The sequence below is a fragment of the Gekko japonicus genome, unplaced genomic scaffold, assembly GCF_001447785.1.
Source record: "Gekko japonicus isolate JY-2015 unplaced genomic scaffold, Gekko_japonicus_V1.1 scaffold695, whole genome shotgun sequence".
Classification (NCBI taxonomy): domain Eukaryota; kingdom Metazoa; phylum Chordata; class Lepidosauria; order Squamata; family Gekkonidae; genus Gekko; species Gekko japonicus.
This window is the reverse complement of record NW_015159731.1, coordinates 517,082-537,673: the sequence shown is the minus strand read 5'-3', so window position 1 is coordinate 537,673 and position 20,592 is coordinate 517,082. Positions and strand designations below refer to the sequence as shown.

General features: G+C 42.5%; 1 long non-coding RNA gene across 1 annotated transcript in view; it reads right to left on the bottom strand.

Annotated features, from left to right (window-relative positions):
* Window positions 1-215: 215 nt before the first annotated feature.
* The window catches only part of LOC107125533, a 24,194-nt gene continuing 3,817 nt past the window's right edge, over window positions 216-20,592 (bottom strand). Inside the window, exon 3 of the long non-coding RNA XR_001483040.1 lies at window positions 216-269. This is a non-coding gene — a long non-coding RNA (uncharacterized LOC107125533). The remainder of the gene's footprint in view (window positions 270-20,592) is intronic.

Here is a 20,592-nt window from a genome sequence, read left to right as displayed (position 1 = left end):
CCCCAAACGTTGCATACTGATATTGGCCTCCGTACATTATCTGACCATGCTTGGCTGGAATATGTTTTTAGTGATTTAAAGAAGGAACAACGTACAAAAACATGGACATTAAATACAAAGCTTTTATTTAACCAATCAATTGTTGACACTATTGATGAGGAAATACAAGAATATTATAGGTTTAACTCTTCTTGTGGAGTTTCACAGGAATTTGTCTGGGATGCTATGAAGGCTGTGATACGTGGTTGTTTTATCTCAGCAACAATATCCTATAATAGAAACAGAAATATTTTGAAACAAGAAATATTAGACAAAATCAAAATATTAGAAGCAAAACATAAAGAAATTGGATCTAAAAAAATTATCAGCACCTTCTTATAGAATGAAAAAAAAATGGAAATATTTGAAATAACACAAATTCAGAAAAATATAATGTATCTTAAACAAAAATATTGGTACAGACATCCCAGATCTTTAAAACTTTTATCATGGAAAATAAAAGAACAACAAGCCAAAAAAGCAATAGCTTCCATCAAAAATACTTAAGGTCAAATAGAATTCACCTCTTCTGAAATTTTAGAAACATTCTTAGAATATTATAAGACACTGTATACATCTGATGAGCCTTCCAATTTAGAAATACAACATTATCTCAAACAGAACTATTTAGTTAAACAATTGACACAAACCCATAAAGATTTCATAGATGAACCAATTACGGAAAATGAAATCTTAAATGCAATCTCACATTTAAAAATCCATAAGTGCCCAGGTAGGGATGGCTTACCAGCTGAATTTTATAAAAAATATAAACATCATTTAGCTGCACCATTAGCAAATTTATGTAATTTAGTATTAGAAAAAGGAATCAAACCACCAACTTGGGATGAAGCCAAAATCATTGTATTACTTAAAAAAGACAGAGATCCTCAATGTACCAAATCATATCGGCCAATTTCGTTATTAAACAGTGATTATAATTTTTTTACCACAGTAATTACAACTCGATTAAACAAAATAATAGGGCAATATATTCTTGTCAATCAGACTGGGTTTATTCCCAATAGGGACATAAGCAATAATATACGTAAAACTATTAATATAATACAATATAGCAAACAATATTTAAATGATACATGTATATTGGCTTTAGATATAGAAAAAGCCTTTGACCGGGTGGAACTGGTCTTTTTAAAACAAGTAGTTGCAGCAATGGTATTTGGACCGAAATGTAAAACAGTAATAGAGACTTTATATATCTCTCCTAAGGCACAAATAGCCTTACATGGTCTCTGTTCGCAAGATTTTAGGCTCACCAGAGGCACGAGCCAGGGGTGCCCCGTTATCACCTCTGCTCTTTGCTATAGTCATAGAACCATTGGTCAATATAATTAGAAATTCGACTCAGATTTAAGGCATAACCATAGATCAAATGGAATATAAAATTAGTTTGTTTGCTGATGACATTGTTTTATATATTTCTGACCCACAATCTTCAATTTCAAACCTAGGGAAAATTTTAACAACTTTTAGTTCACTAGCAGGTCTCAGTGTTAACCAGACGAAAACAATCTTATACCCCGTTAATTTAACTAAAGAGAGTGAATATTATGTGAAAACACAATTTTCTTACCAATGGCTGTCTAAACCTTGGAATTATCTAGGAGTTAAAATCCCACTTCAGTTACAAGATTTGTATAAAGTTAATTATCAAGAATTAATACAGGAAACTTCAAATATGTATACTAATTGGAATTCTCTTTCATTGACATGGTTGGAGAAAATCAAGATTTTAAAATCCTTTATTTTTCCTAAGATTTTATATATTTTTCGGACACTTCCATTATGGCTTTGGAGAAAATTATTTGAGAGCCTTACACAAAATTTACCAAAACCCCACCACACAAATTAAAGCAAACAGCCTTAGGTCTTCCAAGATCAGACTCACCAGAGGTACACTGCAAGGCTGCCAACTATTGCCACTTCTCTTTGCCTTAGTGATGGAGCCCCTGGCAGATGCAATTCACAATAACCAAAACACAAGGGGCATAAAGACGGGAGGTATAAAACATAAAATCAGTCTCCATGCGGACTATTTGGTCCTCTATGTCTCTAACCCATTGCAATCGTTACCTGATATTCAAAATTCGTTGTCCACCTTCAGTCCAGTCTCAGGTTTCCAAATCAATTCTTTAAAATTGGATCTCTTCCCAATAAATTTAGATCCAGCCATAACAAATTTCATTAAAACATCCTATCCATACACATGGATAATGCATACCTGGAGTTATTTGGGCACTCACATTCCCTTAGAGCTCAACAGCCTCAAACAGTGCAACAGCAACATCCTCACTCTGATCAGAAGATGGATCACAATAAACCTCTCATGGACAGATAGATTACAACTGATCAAGAGCTACTGAGGTTTTTGTTTTTATTCCGAGCTCTGCCCATTGAAATTTCCAACCCGGAATTATGGAAATGGCAAGTAATATTTAACACTTTTGTCTGGGCATCCAAAAAGCTGAGAATCAATTTCAAAGTTCTTTGTTAGACCACCCTCTCAGGGAGGAATGGATCTCCCTTCTTTTACTTCCTATTACCAAGCTTCCAATTTAGTCAACATAATCAAGGTGTTATCCCACAAATCCCCAGATGACTGGATCTCCATGGAACAAGAACAGACACACCCTTTCTCCCTACAAGAAACTATCTGGATGAAACCATCTTCAAGGCCTTTTCAAGCCAACCACAATGCCTTTCTAAGAACTACCTTTAAAATCTGGGATCTGCAAAGTAAGAAGTTAGCCCCAGGCACTTCTTTACTGTCTACCTTCACAAATCAGGACTGGTTCCCCCCAGGCCAAGAGCAACTGGCCTTTCAACACTGGCACCAAGTTGGACTCTCCCGTCTAGCAGATATTATCAAACACAATAAAGTTCAAGACAAATTACAGCTAGAACAACAACTGGGCACTGCCATCCCTTGGTTTTGCTACCTTCAAATTAAGAATACACTGCAAGCTTCTGGAGCCTTCAGAAAATCCCTCACAGAGTTTGAAGCTCTATTAATGGTCTGTTACAGCAATACTAAATGGCTTCTCTCAAAAATTTGCAAATGGCTCTCTCAAATCTCTTTCTACAACACCTTGAGATACCAGCGGCTCTGGTGCATAGACAACACAAGAAGTCCACTTTGCTGGAGAAATGGTGGCAATATCAGCAACTGTGCACACTGCTGGTGGAGTTGTGACCCCATCCAGAAGTTTTGACTAGAGACAGTGCACCATATCAGCACAATACTGTCGACAGATATCCCTTTCTCCCCCGAACTGATGCTGCTAAACTACTGGGAAGACTCACGATCAAAACTCTACAACTTTGAATTAATACTAATATTACTTGCTGCTGCCAGGATAGCAATCACATCCAAGTGGAAATCTCAAGAAGTACCTAATATAGTTTTATGGTTCGAGAAGCTCTGGGATCAATTCGTCATGGGTAAAATATCAGATAATATTGCACACCCTGACACTACTTACACCAAATTTGTACAAGTCTGGTTCCCTGTATTGCAATATATGGCCGCTAAGGAAACTGTGCCATCTAACCCACTCTACAGACCATGGATGTACATTTAAAACGATGCCTTCAGCTACAGGGTACTTGGTGGTCCTCGGGTGTTCACAGAAAACTAAAACCTACTGTAAATTTAATTTCATTAGATAGACTTGCTGAGTCATTGTATGTCCCTGTCTATGTTCCTCTGTATTTTACATTTTGCAATTTTTCTTCTTTGAATATGTATGAAAATTTTCTAATAAAATAATAAATAACAAAAAATCTTATAAAAAAGACTGTTACTGTATATGGAACAAAAAATGCCAGATGTTCAAGCTGGATTCAGGAAAGGAAGAGGTACTAGAGATCATGTTGCAAATTTATATTGGTTACAGGAGCATATGAATTTCAGAAGAAAATCAACTTGTGTTTCCTAGATTACAGCAAAGCCTTTGATTGTGTGGATCATGAAAAACTATGGTTGGTTTGAAAAGAAATGGGTGTGCCACAACATCTGATTGTTTTGATGCGCAACCTGTATTCTGGACAAGAGGCTACTGTTAGGACAGAATATGGAGAAACAGAACGGTTTCCAATTTGCAAAGATGTCTGACAAGGATGCATCTTATCTCCCTATCTCTTCAATCTATGACATGTCATAAGAAAAAGTGGACTATATTTAGATGAACGTGGAGTGAAAATTGGTGGATGGAACATTAACAATTTGAGATACACAGATGACACTATATTGCTGGGATAAAATAATGAAAACTTGAAATGACTACTGATACAGGTTAAAGCAGAAAGTGCCAAAGTACGATTGCAGCTGAACATCGAGAAGACAAAAGTAATGACTACTGATGAATGACACAACTTTAAGTTTGACAATAAAGATATTGAAATTGTTAAAAGATTTTCTCTTCCCTGGTTCCATCATCAACCAAAAGGGAGACTGTAACCAAGAAATCAGAAGGAGATTGAGACTGGAAAAGGCAGCCATGAAGGAGCTAGAAAAGACTGTTAAGTATAAGGATATGTCGCTGATGACCAAGATCAAGGTAATTCGTACTATAACATTCCCCTTTACTATACATGGAAGTGGAAGTTGGACAGAGAAGAAAACTGACATAAGGAAAGCTGATTCATTTGAAATATGGCATTGGAGGAGATTTTTACGGGTACCATGAACTCTCCCTAGAAACTAAAATGACCAAACTGAGGCTAATTCATAGGGTTGCCAGAAGTCGGAAGCAGCTTGACAGATAACATGCATGCACCGGATACAGATCTTGACCTTGGTTGAAAATGATCTAGAAACTCGGTAGCATCCAAAAATGTCCAGATTTGCTTAGCTACCCATATTCACAGAACCTTCTGGGGGAGGGGGAATATACCAGTTTATAGTTGTTAAGATCTTTGCCTTTTAAAGATGGCTTCTTTAAAAGGGGTCTGATTGTAGCTTATCTCATAGCTGGAAGTACTACTCCTTCTTCCACGGAATGATTAATAATCAGCATAGTTGGAAGTGCTGCTTCTTACTTTTAAGGCCCTAAATGACTTCGGGCCAGGTTACTTGAAGGACTATTTCTTCCTGCACTGTGCTGTATTTCCAAGTCCTGCTCTCTGTATCCTCACTTGCAGGGATGACCAGAGACAGGGCTATGTCAGTGGTGGTGCCTTGCCTGTTGAATGCCTTCCTCCTCAAGGTTTACCTGGTATCTGCTCTACAGTCTTTTAGGTGGATGGCTCAAACACTTCTCTGTACATAGACTTTAAACTGCCTGGGGAGACTGTTTTCATTAATGGCAGAGCTGTTACTATGTGCTCCCCCCCCCCTTTAATCTGTTGAAGGCAGGTGAATTGGTGCATTTTTTTTAACAAACTTGATGCTTTTCGCTCTCTCTCCCTTTTTACATTGCCAATTGCTTTGAGTCTGTACTGAGCAGAGAAAAGTGGATTAAAAGCACCTCAACAAACAAAGCTTCTGACTTTTTAAAGCAGTTTTTTAAAAATAGCCTACTTCTAACCTGAGGACTGTTTTATGGATACTAGTTTAGGCTGCTGAATATGGTTTTATGCTATTTTAATACCCTTTGACAGTGTCTGGATGGAGGGCAGAATGAAGCCCCCTCCTCCCAGTGATCATCAAGGAAGAAAGATAATGTCAGAGGAACAGGAAATTCCCTACAAGTACCTCTTCTCCCTCACCCACCAGTTTAGCATCACGTTTCCTCTCCAATGAGTGGTAAACTATGGGTGAGATGTCGTTCCAGTCCCAAGACAGACAGTGCTGTGCTCTTGGCAGGGGGGCTTGGCTATCCAAGGCCATTGGAGGCTTCATGGAGCATCAGCATTGTTAGGAAGGATTATGACTTGAAGGCATTCAGTCATAATCCTATAGATGTTAGCTTCACCCCATTGACTCCTTGGGAGCAACTGTGTCAGAAACATGCATGCAGGGACTCTCAGTTCCAGAATTCACTTATTTTTCAAGTCAACTGCCAGCCATGCCAGCACAAAGAAAATCTTCCAGGGGTGTCAGGAAATTCTCAGGATCCATCTTTCTCTTTGAAACTACCATTCTAATTGGTTTTCTGTCTCAGCAGAGTCTTGGATCTCCTGGATCTCCAGAAGCCTAATTCTGACCAGGTTCGTATTTTATTTACAAAATTTATACCCTGCCTTTCTGCCCTTACAAGGGCCACCCAAGCGGCTAACAATTTAAATACATTATACAGAATACATACATTATAAAATCAGCCCTGACCTGGATAGCCCAGGCAAGTCCAATCTCATCAGATCTTGGAAGCTAAGCAGGGTCAACTCTGGCAAGTACTAGGATGGGAGACCTCCTTGGAATACCAGCAGGTGGGAGGTGGGGGCAAGCTTTATTCAGCCACCTCTCTTAATATCCTCCAGGCCCCCAGTAGGGGTCAGGCACCAGAGGTTACCATGACTTCCAAGTGCACACACAGTCAGTCACCAGAGGTCGCAATGACTTCCAGGTGCACACACATTCTCTCTCACACACACATATGAAAAATTAAAAAAAATCCAAAAATATCATTAAAATACCCCTCCCCAAACATAGTTCATTAAAACAACTTTGCAAAAAGTTCAACCACAAAAAAATACATATATAAAACAGTTAAAATACACACAGAACACAAACCATTGGTTAGGAAGGTGGAATCATTGATGGAAGTGCCAAATGAAACAAAAACATTTTCACCAGCTGGTGGAAGATGGCAGGTTATCTGACCAGGTTATCTGAACTGTTCATATCCATGGAATTATATTAATGTCTTAAATCTCAAACTCATGTGTTGCACAAAACACCAAGTGAAGGATATCACTGGCTATATTATCTGAGACAGTCCCATGGCTGACATGGTGGCCATAAACCCTGAGTCATGTCATGTTATAATACCTAGTCACTGATGTAATTCCCCAGAATTGTCAGCCATGGAGTCTCCAGTACCAATGCCAAGATCAGTTTGGACAGCACAGGAAGAGAGGCTGCTAGGCAGCAGAATTATGAGTTTGTCTCAGGATCCCAGGATCAGAGCCTTTAAAACTGGAGCTTTATCTGAGGGGTAATCCTAACTACTCAGGATATGAAAGAAAACTTGAATGGGACTCTGACATCAGCTACCCCAGCAGCAAGAAATGGTTAAGTTCCGCATAACTTGGGAAGACTCCTGCACAAGATGGATTTTACCTCAACTGGAGTCTGAACTCAACTGAGCACTTAGTAAGAAAAGATTATTTACTTTTTCTTACAAAATAAATAAATAATGAAGCAGATCTATGTTCTTAGTAGATGGTAGCAGAAATTTATATTTGGAGTCCTTGCTGGAAACTTGTATTTTGAAGTCACTGTCTGAAACAGAGCTCATGACAGCAAGCCTCAGCAGGTCTACTCAGCAGTAAATCAGCCCTTTTCAGTGCGGATTATTTTCAGGAAAGAGTTTTTAGGATTGCAGCCTATAACTATTCTGGCTTGAATCCCACTTAAGTCAATGGAAGGTCCCATCCCATGCATAAATCCTGGCAGGTTATACTCTGCATACCCGATTTTAAAATTTTAATTCTGTGGTCATGTCCTGCAAATGCTTGTGTTGATGTCTATGTAATTAATAAGGTGTTTTAAAAAGTCTTTAGTAAGAATAACACCATCATAACCATTCCTGCTTTTCCTGCTCTTATACCTTTAAGGACAGAGTGCCACTTTCCCCCCAGATTAAACTTTTGCTGTCACTTTAGGCTAAGAAGTGATTTATCTGCATGGACACAAGAGCAGGGCCAGCAAAAAAAAAACCCCAAAACCCTGGCAACCTTTGGTAGTAATTATTAAGTAGCATAAAGGAAAAAGGATTTCATATTGAATAAAGAAGGTTAGAAACACGTTTTGTGAGTTAAAAAATTAATATGCATTGTAGTAGCTGCATATAGCATACCATTAAAATAAATAATATTTACCCTTAATTAGCAAACAGCATTAAGTAATCAGCAGTAAAAAATAAGTCACTATAAATGAACTGCATTCTGAAGCATAGGCATAAAAGGCCACCATAAAAAGAAATGTTAATTAAAAGATAATGTCAGAGGAACAGAATATATTCAGGGGATAATTGTCCCCTACGGCTAGATAAATACCAAGGTGAAGTCCAGGCATCCATCAAAACTAAACATTAACACAAAAGAAAGAGGCTTTAAATTGGAAACCATTTATCTGAGCATGTCATGGTAGGACATTATTTTTGTTATCCAAAGAAAATGATAAAGCTTTTCAATCTCTGGCTTTGATAGATACCGCCACTGACTGTTTATGATGTACTTTATTGATTAGCTGTGCTCACAGAAGTTTCTTCTTTGGTGAACATGTGTCAGGGTAAACAAAAATATTAACAGTGCAATGCTATGCAGAGTTACTCGAGTCTAAACCCACTGATTTCACAACATTGAACTGCTGAAGTCATTCAATTTTAAACCTAGTATTCTAATGTTTTAAGAAGTTAGGAATGGACTAGTAGGGCTTTGGAACACAAAATTCACTTTCTGTAAAATGCCATTCAGTCTTAGCTATACTTTTACATTTGTTTATACTTTATAAGGAGAACAGAATCACACTCTTGTGTTCCTCCCTTAGATCCTTTTAACCAAAATACCTAGAAGAGTCTACTACAGATCTACAGCTGTCAAACTCAAAAGGGCCAGACACAACAGGAAAGAGTCTTGTGACATCTTGAAGCCTGACAAAGTTTTTTTGGAATAAGCTTTCATGACCCAGAGGCTACTGTACTTCACGAGGTGCACAGAGTGTTACACTTAGTGAACTGAACTGTAGATACAAAGGGTTGCAAAGAAAAGTATGTGGGTGGCAGTGGGTATTATTTTATTATGTGATGTCAGAAAATACAGCAATCCAAGATGTTGGTCTGCTACATTACTTTGCAAAACATAGAACAGGATTCCCACCCAGCATCAAGAGAGCTCTTGCTCTGGCATCAGAAGCTTGTCCTTAGCTAGGAAAATGCTACTTATGTTAAATGTGTAACAGAAGCCACTTTCAGAAGGTTCAGTCAGAAGAAAAAGACAGACACCACTCTGAGACTCTGAGTGAAGGGCGGGGTATAAATCCAATATCATCTTCTTCTTCTCCTCCTCCTCCTCCTTTTCGGATAGCTGTACCCCATCATTCCTGTACAGGTCGATCAATTCAGACTGTATCCCAATCCAGCCACCATCGCATTCCTCAGTACCCTGTTCGCCTTCTGGTGAGCCCTGTCCAAACATCTAGGATCCCCCTTGCCATGCCACACATGACATGGCAATATAGTAGACCACACGATCTGCACACCAGGCCACCTGGCTCCTGATGATGAGCTTGAAGTCAGCCTTTGAATCACCAGGGCCTTATGAGCACATAAGCAAAAGAGAAAGGGTGGAGGGGTAGAGCCAGGCTTAAATCCTTGCCAGCTCCATCCCTCCACCATGACACTGGGCGTCATATGCCATCTGCCTCCTCCTCCTCCTCCTGGAGAGGCAAAGCGGCCCCCACCCATTACAGCTGCTCAGGCTCCACAGCCGGAAAGGGGCTGAATACTGAAGCAGCAAATACATAAATATAGGCAACAATACTGATGCAGCAAATGTATAAATATAGCAGTGAAAAGAAAGCTGTAGCAAATAATCTCTCTGAGTTCAATTAAACGACTAGCTCTTGCTTGCAAAACTGTGCTGAATTAAGTCCCACTTCTCAGTCCACCAAGGTGCAGGATTCTTCTCATCCAGTTCTCTTTCCAAAGGACTCGGTCCCAACAATCTGGACAATGCAGTAACCAGACAGCAATCTACAGCTTGAAAGATACAGCCTTGCAATAACAATATGATTAGTAAAATAATACCAGCTTAACTAAATTTAACCACCCCCTTTACTAATAAATTTTCAGATACCAAATTTTCCATTTTCCTTATACAAGGTAAGAGCCCAGAATTTTTTTTTATCAAGCTTCCCAGCAACCTACTTCCTTAGCTGCTAAGCTCCATACACTGACTCCACCCCTACTTGGCTAAACCAACTAGTTCTTGGGGGTTACACCTGCAGCTTCACCTTCCTAGACCGATTTCCCACAAGCCACTGCTCTGCCCTCGCTCTTCCTTCCCGCAAAAAACAGGATCGAAAAGATGTGGGGGAAACTGGGTGAAGCTGCGGGTCAAAATGCGGCCGTGCAGCAAGTAGTGGGAAATTGACACATACAATTGCAGGGAAAGGAAGAGCGAGGGCAGTGTTAGATCGCACTAACAAAGGACTCTTAGAGTGATTCAGCAAGTGATTCAGCTTTATTGGAAGTAACGAACAAGCACTCAACTCAGTAAGAAACCAGAACAGAAAACAGTGGGAGCTTATGCTCCTTTTAAACATAACCGGGCTAATGTAGCCACGCCTATTTACAATTAACAACCAATGAGATTGCTTAGTTAAGGACCAATGGGAGTCTTTCCCTCCTAGGGAATGGTATGTTCTGATTGGTCGCTGTTACGAAGCGACCAATAGGAAGTTCGCTCAGAGGAGCCCTGGTATGGCTTGAAGCTTAACATAGGAGCCCTATGAGGTGATTCATGTAAACGTTTCAATACATTACAATTCCTCCCCCCTAAGTTAAGTCATCATCCCAAATGTTTTATTATTTACATACAATTAGGTCAAACCATTGTACATCAGTTATTCCAACATTAATTACACTCATAGTCCTTCAAATAAGTCGGCATTTGCCGCGAACACTGGGACCTGCGGAGCGGTGCAGGCTCCATGGGCATACAAGGCTGTGGGTCAGTGTGGGGTTCCATACAGCCTGGTTCAGGCACAAACTCTACTGGGGTTTCAGCCCCGCACACAGGGGTCTGCCCTGACTCGGGGACAGTACCGGGCCTTTCGGTACTCACCGCCTGCTCTGGGGGTCTCCACTCAACATCAGGGAATTCAGCCGTCGGAGAGTCAGCGCTGTCCTTAGCCCAACGTCTCCTTAGCTGATCTATGTGGCGCCGCCATACTCGACCGTCAGCCAACTGTACCACATACATGCGAGTACCCACAGAGTCGGATATTACCCCAGGAAGCCATAAGTGACCATTAGCATAATTTCGGGCGAAAACCTTGTCTCCTTTTTCAAACATGCGCACCTTCGGTTGCGGTTCTGTACGCTCGGAGTGATCGTCAGTTAGATCCGGATGTAACCTGTTTAAGCAGGTTGTGAGTCTGCGTCCCATTAACAATTCGGCCGGACTACGGCCTGTAGAACTGCAAGGGGTGGTATGCTGCCGCAAGAGGAAAGCACCCAGCCTTTGGCTCCAGTCACCTTCGTTCATTTTCCCTAGGGCCTCTTTTGCCGTCCTTACCATCCGTTCGGCCTGGCCATTAGATGCCGGATGGAAGGGGGCCGAAGTCATTTGGCGGATGCCATTACTCGTGAGGAACTGCTTAAACTCCTCAGAGACAAATTGAGGCCCGTTGTCACTGACGAGGACGTCAGGCAACCCGTGCGTGGCGAAAAGATGGCGGAGCGCATGGATCACGGCTAGTGAAGTGGTTGTTTTCATGCGCACAACCTCTAACCATTTAGACATTGCATCCACTACTATGAGAAACATGTTCCCCTGGAACGGGCCAGCGAAATCCAGATGCAATCTGGCCCAGGGTTTCCCTGAAGACTCCCACCTCTGAGGCGGAGCTTGTGGGGGTTCCGGCCTGACTTGCTGACACTGGGAACACACGCGAACCCAATCCTCAATCTCTTTATCCAGCCCAGGCCACCAGACATACCCCCTGGCCAACGCTTTGGTGTGCACCATTCCAGGGTGCCCCTCGTGCAGAGATTCTAGAACTCTGTTCCTGAGCTTGTCAGGGACCACCACCCTGTTGCCCCATAAAACACAGCCCTTAGAAATGGACAGTTCACTTTGGCGGCATTTGTAGGGTCCAAATTCAGGTTCAACACTCCCAACTGGCCACCCCCTCCAAACCCAGTTTAAAACACGGGACAGCACGCTATCTTTAGCCGTGTGTGCAGCAATGTCCCTGGACGATACAGGAGCCTGAGGGAGTTCGTCCAGTGCCAAGACCTCACAAGCAGGAGCAGGGTCGGGTCCCGCACAGGGCAATGGGCAGCGGCTGAGGGCGTCCGCATGTCCGATTGCCTTCCCAGGCCGGTGTTCAAGGTCATAATCGTACGCCTGCAAAAAGAGCGCCCATCTAAGCATGCGCGGGGACATGATATTCGGCAGTTGCTTATCGGGTGCAAAAATCCCCAGTAGCGGCTTTTGGTCAGTGACCAGCAAAAATCGCCTGCCAAAAATAAAGTCATGGAACTTTTTGACAGCCGCTACTAAAGCCAGACCCTCCTTGTCAATCTGGGCATAGTTCCTTTCTGCCTCAGAAAGAGATCTTGAGTAAAAAGCGATTGGCGCCTCGCTCCCATCAGGCATCAGGTGGCTCAAAACCGCGCCAATTCCAAACGGTGAAGCGTCCGCAGCTAACACCAGGAGCTTCTGGTCATCATAATGCGTCAGCACGTCATTAGACACCAACAGCTCCTTAACCCCCACGAAAGCCCTTTCTTCGGCCTGTCCCCACTTCCATTTCGCCTCCTTATGCAAAAGTGCGTGCAAAGGGGCCGCCACTGATGCCTTATGCGGTAAAAACGCATGATAAAAATTGAGGAGTCCTAAAAATGATTGGAGCTCCTTCTTACTCACCGGCCTGGGGGCGTCTCGGATTGCAGTCACCTTGTCAGTAGTGGGGTGCACCCCGTCTGCATCAATCCTGAACCCCAAGAACTCTACACTGCTAACTCCCAGTGTACATTTTGAACGTTTTACTCTGAGCCCAGCGTTTTGGAAACGCTTCAAGACTTCCTTCACCCGGTCCATCAACTCGTGTTCAGACCTCCCCGCAATTAACACGTCGTCGAAGTAGGGCACCGTCCCTGGTACCCCCCTCAAGAGTTGCTCCATCAGGCCCTGAAAGATGCCGGGCGCCACATTTACCCCGAACTGTAGGCGATTCACCTTAAAAGCCCCCCTATGGGTAACAATAGTCTGAGCCTCTGCAGCCTCAGGAGTGACAGGCAACTGCTGGTATGCCTGTGCCAAGTCTAATTTGGCAAAGATCTTTCCGCCCCCCAATGAAGCCAGGATGTGGCTAATAACCGGGACGGGATAGGAGTGTTGTTGTAACGCCTTGTTAAGGGTGCATTTATAGTCTGCGCATAAGCGTATGGACCCATCAGGCTTAACTGGTGTTACTATAGGCGTCTCCCACTTGCTGTGAGGAACAGGTTCCAAAATTCCTTGTTCCACGAGTTTATCAATTTCCCTCTCTACTTTAGGCCTGAGGGGAATTGGAACCTTCCGATATTTCAGTCTGATCGGCTTTACAGATGGGTCAAGTTCAAAAGCAACCGGGGGCCCTTTGTACCGCCCCAGACCCTCTGCAAACACATCAGGGAACAGGTCATACATCATATCCCATTTATTCTCAAGCAATTTGTTAATCCCTGAAATACCAATGCCCAATGGCTCAAACCAATCTAACCCTAGCAGGTTAACCCGGTCTCCCTCTGCAATCAGGAATGACAGTTTAACACATTTCCCCTTATACTCAACAGTAACAGAGTCCCGTCCGGCCAAGGGAATTCGGTTGCCCTGGAAGTCGGACACTCTGGTTCCCGCAGGCTGGAGCCGCCGCCGGCTTCGGTTCGGGAACAACTGGCGCCAGGACGCGGCAGAAATCACCGTCACGGACGATCCTGAGTCCACCTCCATTGTACAGGGTCGGCCGTCGAGGAGTGGAGTCACGGTGATCTTGCCCTGGCTGCTGGTGCGATTTACGGCCGATGCGCTCGACAAGGTCGCCGTCAACTGGCAGCTTGCTTCCGACGCTGAGGAACGTTTCTTGCCTTGGGTGTTGACTGGAGTGCCCCTCTGCGCTGACCGGTTGTTAGTTGAGGGATCCTTCTTTGCTGATCTGCAGACTCTGGCCAGATGACCGCGCCGTCCACAGGCTCTGCAGTCGACATCCCGGGCCCAACAGGAGTCGCGCTGGTGTTTCCCGCCACAACCGGAGCAAGGCTTGACGATGGTAGGCTTCGCTGGGGTCCGCTTGCCTCGAACCGCGTTGACGTCATCGTCTGCTTCCTCGCTCTCGCTGTCCCGCTGCGAGTGGACGCTGTGCTCTGCCATCCGCTGGCGGACCTCCTTCGTGGACCTATCCGCTGCTTCTGCGGCCAAGGCCTCTTCGTAGGCCACTGCCCAGGTCAGAGTGGTACGGGCGAACAGCCTTTGTTGTAGCTTCTCGTCTCTGAGGCCGCACACAAGACGGTCTCGGAGGGCTTCTTCCACGTCATGGAAGTTGCACGGCCGTGCGGCTTTGCGAAGGGCCGCCACGAAATCCGCGATGGTCTCGCCTCCGGCCTGGCTCCGCTTGTAAAACGCGTGCCGGCAGGCGATCTCCGACGGCTGTGGAGAATAGTGAGCCTTAAGCTTCTCAGTGATGTCAGCGTAGGTGACAGTCTTTATATTAGTTGGGGCCACCAACGACCTGGCTATGTCGAAGGTCCCCTTCCCGCAGGAACTCAGGAGGCACGCCCGTTTCTTGGCCTCGTCTGTAATGTCGTGTGTCTCCAGATGGAACTCGAACCTGGATAGGTAGGAGTCCCAGTCTTCTGAGGAGGGTTCGAAGCACTCGAACTTCTGGCTTCCAGCCATCGGGGGAGACTTGGGCACCGGAGCTGGTGGCGCCTCCGCCGGATCGGCTGCTGTGCTTTGCCCGCTTTCTTCCGAGTCCGAAGTGTGGATGTCCGCAGGGCTGCCTACCTGCTCTAACATCCCACCCTCGTCGCCAATTGTTAGATCGCACTAACAAAGGACTCTTAGAGTGATTCAGCAAGTGATTCAGCTTTATTGGAAGTAACGAACAAGCACTCAACTCAGTAAGAAACCAGAACAGAAAACAGTGGGAGCTTATGCTCCTTTTAAACATAACCGGGCTAATGTAGCCACGCCTATTTACAATTAACAACCAATGAGATTGCTTAGTTAAGGACCAATGGGAGTCTTTCCCTCCTAGGGAATGGTATGTTCTGATTGGTCGCTGTTACGAAGCGACCAATAGGAAGTTCGCTCAGAGGAGCCCTGGTATGGCTTGAAGCTTAACATAGGAGCCCTATGAGGTGATTCATGTAAACGTTTCAATACATTACAGGCAGAGCAGCGGCTTGTGGGAAATTGGTCCTAATGTCTGTATTTAATTGAACTTCATTAGGTGCAATAAGAAGGACTAGATAGACTTAGATCTTAGTCCTCCTATGGCAGTGGTTCTCAACCAGTGGTACATGTCCTGCTAATGGAATGCAGGAGTAATTGAGGTGGGATGCAGAATTTTCGTAACAGTTACTAAGAATTTGCTCTCCCTCAGTCCCCACGTCCACCTACAAGTGTGACATGCCATCTTCTCCCAGCCCTGCTTGCCATGGATTGTCCATCTGGGACCTTTTGGCATACCAGTAGTAATAACAGAACACCTGTAATCATATATGGGTCCTTCTCAGAAAAGGCGGGCTTTTTGTTTCTGTTATAATGGGACCCAGGTTTGTTGGTAGAACGATGGGTGGGTTGTAGGATTCAAAAGATTGAGAATCATTGATCTGTAGGAATATACCACATTAAGACTGCCCACCTTAAACAAATGATCAAAAGTGGTCTTTAAACCAGCCAAACAACTGTAGTGCCGTATGCATGAAGGACATCTCTATGTGAAACAGCATCCACATTATGCAAATACACTTCAGTGTCTATAGGCTTTACTGCCCTCTGCTGTTCACAGATCTTCAGTGTTTCATTTCTTGCCTAGCTCAAAGTAGTGGTGGGTGGGTCTCCAAGGAATTAACAGTTTTGTCTTTCTAAACGATGAATAAGTTAAAGCACAGATAGTTTCCATGAAAACAGCTACAAAGTTAAAATGTATTAAACTGGAAAATACTGTGCTCTTAGTTCAGTTCAACTGAGTTATAGACTGAAGTATTAAGCACCCTGAACTGAGAGTAAATTTCACAAGTCAATGGAATATTTTACACAAGTATGAGATTAAGGCTGAAAAGTACATTGTTCATCATGAAATATCAGCGCACGCTTCATAGAAACTGACCATAAAAATATAATTATAAAAGTAGGTCTAGATTGCCTCTTATACTTCTTGCACCCATTATTCTTCCCATAGTTGCAGTCAGTTTTGCCTCCTTTTGGAAGTATGTGAACAGCAGCAGTTAAGAGCTTGGTAACTGCAACATTAGCTCTAGCCTCTGCATGAAGATACAGAGCATCTATCATTTTGAAGTGCTTCACAAACTATCTCCTCTGTACAGAAATTTTTAACCGTTCAGCAAAATGGGATGTGGTAGCTGTATAAAGGTTTCAATAGCCTTGCACAGCAATTTTGGTACAGAAGAGAAGAATGCTGTCTTGGCAACATAGGTAAAATATAATATAGATATTGGCTATCACCTTTTAATATTGCAAGATAAGAACCATATATTATCTCACCAAAAAGACTGCATATTGCCTCCTAAACCCATGGGGAAACAGTGATTCAGTAAAGAGAAAAAAAAATTTAAACCCTTTTCTCTAGCTGTATTATTTCAGTGGTATGAATACTCTCTCTCACACACACACATTGTACAAAACCTTTTTACAGTACTGAACTGTAACTACTGCCACAGATATGATTTCTATCTTTTAACAGAAAACAAAACTTAGACAGAGGCGCCAGAAGAACTCATCTTTCAAATCTACAAATTGCTTTCCTATAAAATCAGGGATTGGATACCTGGGAACCATTCTACTCATGGCAACATCTTCTTCCAATACAAGCTTGTTTCCTGACATAGGATTCTCTTTCACTGATGGAACAGCCTCTTGGATCAGGGAAAGGCATGAAGATGTGGGAAGGTGCTGCTGTTAACAGAACAGAAAGGCAGGATCCAACCTTTGACTGAAATATTTCGTATTTTCTCTCAATCTTTTTTTTTTTAAAGAACATTTGAGTCCAGTGGCACCTTTGACCAACAAAGTTTTATTCTGGGTATAAGTTTTCATGTGCATGTGAACAAAAGCTTATACCCAGAATAAAAATTTGTTGGCTTTAAAGGTGCTACTGGACCCAAACTTTGATCTGTTGCTTCAGACCAACACAGCTACCCATCTGAATCTTGTTAACTTGTACTAATCATTGGGATCGCTCCTTGAAGTTGGCCTATCCAACTTGGGCTCCTTTGGAGGCCTCTTGTCTAGTGCCCCTCTCTAAATGAAACTAAGGTCTACTTATGCTAGAGTGGATCACATTCCTCTTGCAATTTCTGCAACTAGAGAACAATAGTGTAGTGCACAACGATATCAATGTCATCAGTTTTCACATGCAAAATTAACGTTATGGGCCAGTCCAGATCTAAAAATCGGGAAGAAAACTTTTTAATGGAGGGCTTGGGCCGATAGGGGGATTTTGACATTGGACCAACTGATAGGTTATGATGATGAGTTTTTGTGATTTTCTGAGCTAGATATGACTTGCCACCTTCTGTGGAATGGCAATACTTGCAGTTGCAACATTTGCTGGTATCTAAATATGGCCCTGTTGACATTAAGTGTCCCCTCTTCATGTGAAAACTCTAATTGAATCAAGGCAAAAAACAAAACCAAAATATTTATTTATAAATATTTAATGTCAATTAATAACTATAATGTGCAGAGTCTCAGGAATGAATGGAATAAGGAGCTAGAGTGTCCTGTTTTGCCAGAACAATGGGATATGGCCATAAAGTTTATACAGTAAAGGACTGAGTAAAATGTCTAATTGTTGGCATTGTAACTCACAGGATGCGTCCCTTAAACATATACTTTGTGCATGTCCAGTCATTCAGTTTTTCTGGGAAGAAGTTATTACTTATAGTGATTTTGTATTAGAATGTTAATTGGGTTTTGAGGATGTCTATGTACTTTTAAACTATTTGCCTGTCTCTTGGGGGCAAACTGATGCTCAGTGAAAATGGATCTTCTGTGCCCTTACTACAGCTAAAAGACTCCTATGACAACACTGGAAAGATAAAAGCCCACCTCCAGTAAATCAATCGATCAAGGACCTTAGAACTCTCATCAATATTTGAATGCATGGAATATAGATGCCAATTGCACATGGACCTATTTTTAGATATTTGGAAACCATTGATAGAAACTTATGTATAGATCTGCCACCACTGTTATATTTTTGTCTTTACATCTTTTTTCCCTTTAAGGTTTCCCCCCTTTTTCTGGATTCTTAAAGGAAATGAAAGACGAAATAATAATAATAATAATAAAAAGACCTATGGGCTGCAATCAGAGATATTCTTAAGGAACAATGTGCAAAGATTATTCTTGTAGTCAAAAGAAATGAAAAGCCTTGATGAATGACTGATGAAACTCTTAAAACTTGCTATAGATGAGAAGCAAAATGAACGATGACAGAAATATAATCAGAAGTTCCAGCAACTGGCACATAGAGACAAAGAGAATTATTATAATAGCCAGTGTAAAGAAGCAGAAGAGAACAACAGCAGCAACAACAACAAAGGAAGAATAAGAGATCTGTTCCACAAGAATCAAGAAATCAAAAGGGAATTTAAAGCATGGTTGTGCATGCTGAAAGATCAACATGGAAATACATTAACTGAACAGGGCAAAATAAAGATGGGAACAATACACTGAAGAACTATACAGAAGAGATGAAAGGATGTCAGATTCCTTCCAAGAAGATGCTTGAAGAAGAATCTGCAATTTTAGAAAGTGAAGCTGCATTGAGAGCAATAGGGAGAAACAGATGAGATAGCAATATAACTATTTTAGGGGCGTGGTGATGCCGAGAACAATGGCGGTGAGCACTCTTTGTTTCTGTGTCTCTAATTGCTGTGTTTACGTTGCTAGGAAATGTTTCCCTTCTATAAATATAATTTTATATGGTATGCACTCTTGTTCTCTGATGTTTGAATGTTTACCCAACATGCAAAGTTATTAATATCGTTGTGGTATATTGTAACATTGAATGACCGTATATGACATTTTAATCTTCTGCAAGTGTCATGATCTGTGCAGGACTGGGAGCAGGGCCTAGTGCGGCCTGGTTCCAGGAGAGACCTGCATGGCAGTGAGCAGACAGCCTACTACAGTCCCCATAAGGCTTAGCAACGGGCTGTAGCCAATCAGAGAGGGAGATTCTGTGGGGAGACTGTTGAATTGTGTGAGGAGAGCCGGTCTTAGCTGTTAGCTGGGGAAAATGGTGGTCTCCCCTCTCGCAGATGTCAGCTGAAGGGACTGTGAGAAACTCTGTGTGTGGTGAGGAGAGGATTCTTGCTGGCTCTCTGCGGTTTTCCCTCTCACGGAGTCACTGTGGGGAAAAGGCTGGTCTGAGAGGACAGGATCCCTCACTGGGGAAACAGAGTGAGTGTTAGGCAGGCTGTGGGCCTGGAAGTAAGAACAGGTAGCTGTGTTAGTTTATGTTTATTTTTCCTTTTCACACTGTTATACCCTTTTTAAGCACCTTGCCTTGCCTTGTTTTCCATGCCCCAGTGTTGTTTTAATAAACCCTTTCTGTTTAAAGTTTTTTCTCTGCCTGGGTCAATCACGCCCGTGTTTCTTGGCTGTAAAGGGGCATTTGAAGGGGCTTGGGAAGGTACCCTGGGCCTTCTCGAGGGACCATAAGTCCAGGGTGGTGGCAGCAGAAGGCGGAGACCCCTGGGGTCATGACAGCAAGTTTCAATGTATCGTTGTCCAAACTTTCAATAAACTTTTTAAAATTAAAAAATAGAACTATTTCAAGCCACAGAAACTGAGTCCATCAAAATTTTAGCAAGAAACAAATATGGAAAACAACACAATGGCCCACAGATGGGAAATACTCAATTTACATATCAGTTCTGAAAAAAGGATGTCAAAGACTTTATCAACTACTGGACCATTGTCTTAATTTCTCACACAAATAAAGTGATGCTCAAATTCTTCAACAAAAACTGTTACTACATATGGAGCAAGAAATGCCAGATGTATTGAAAGTAACCAGGTCAGTTGGCCTTTAGATGCTACAGTATTGTGTGGAAAGCAAATGAGTCACAATGGCTTTACACAGCATTGAACGGTATCAAGAGTTATCCTATAAAGATCCATTCAAAACACCTCCTATGAAGTATAAGGATAGGGCTTGGAAAATAAATAGTCTGTTACAGGAAAATTTACGATAGATATTATAAAACCATGTGGGATGAAGAAACACTCCTGGAATATAAAATCCCCAGTGTCATGACTGACAAGTAAGCCTGAGGATCATCTTCACCTTTCCGGTATGTAATTTTTCATTTGGGTCAGACATAATGGGTGCTGATGGGAAGTGACATAAAATCCAAGGATGAGACAGTGCGGCTCTCATGTTCACAATGTACAAATACACAC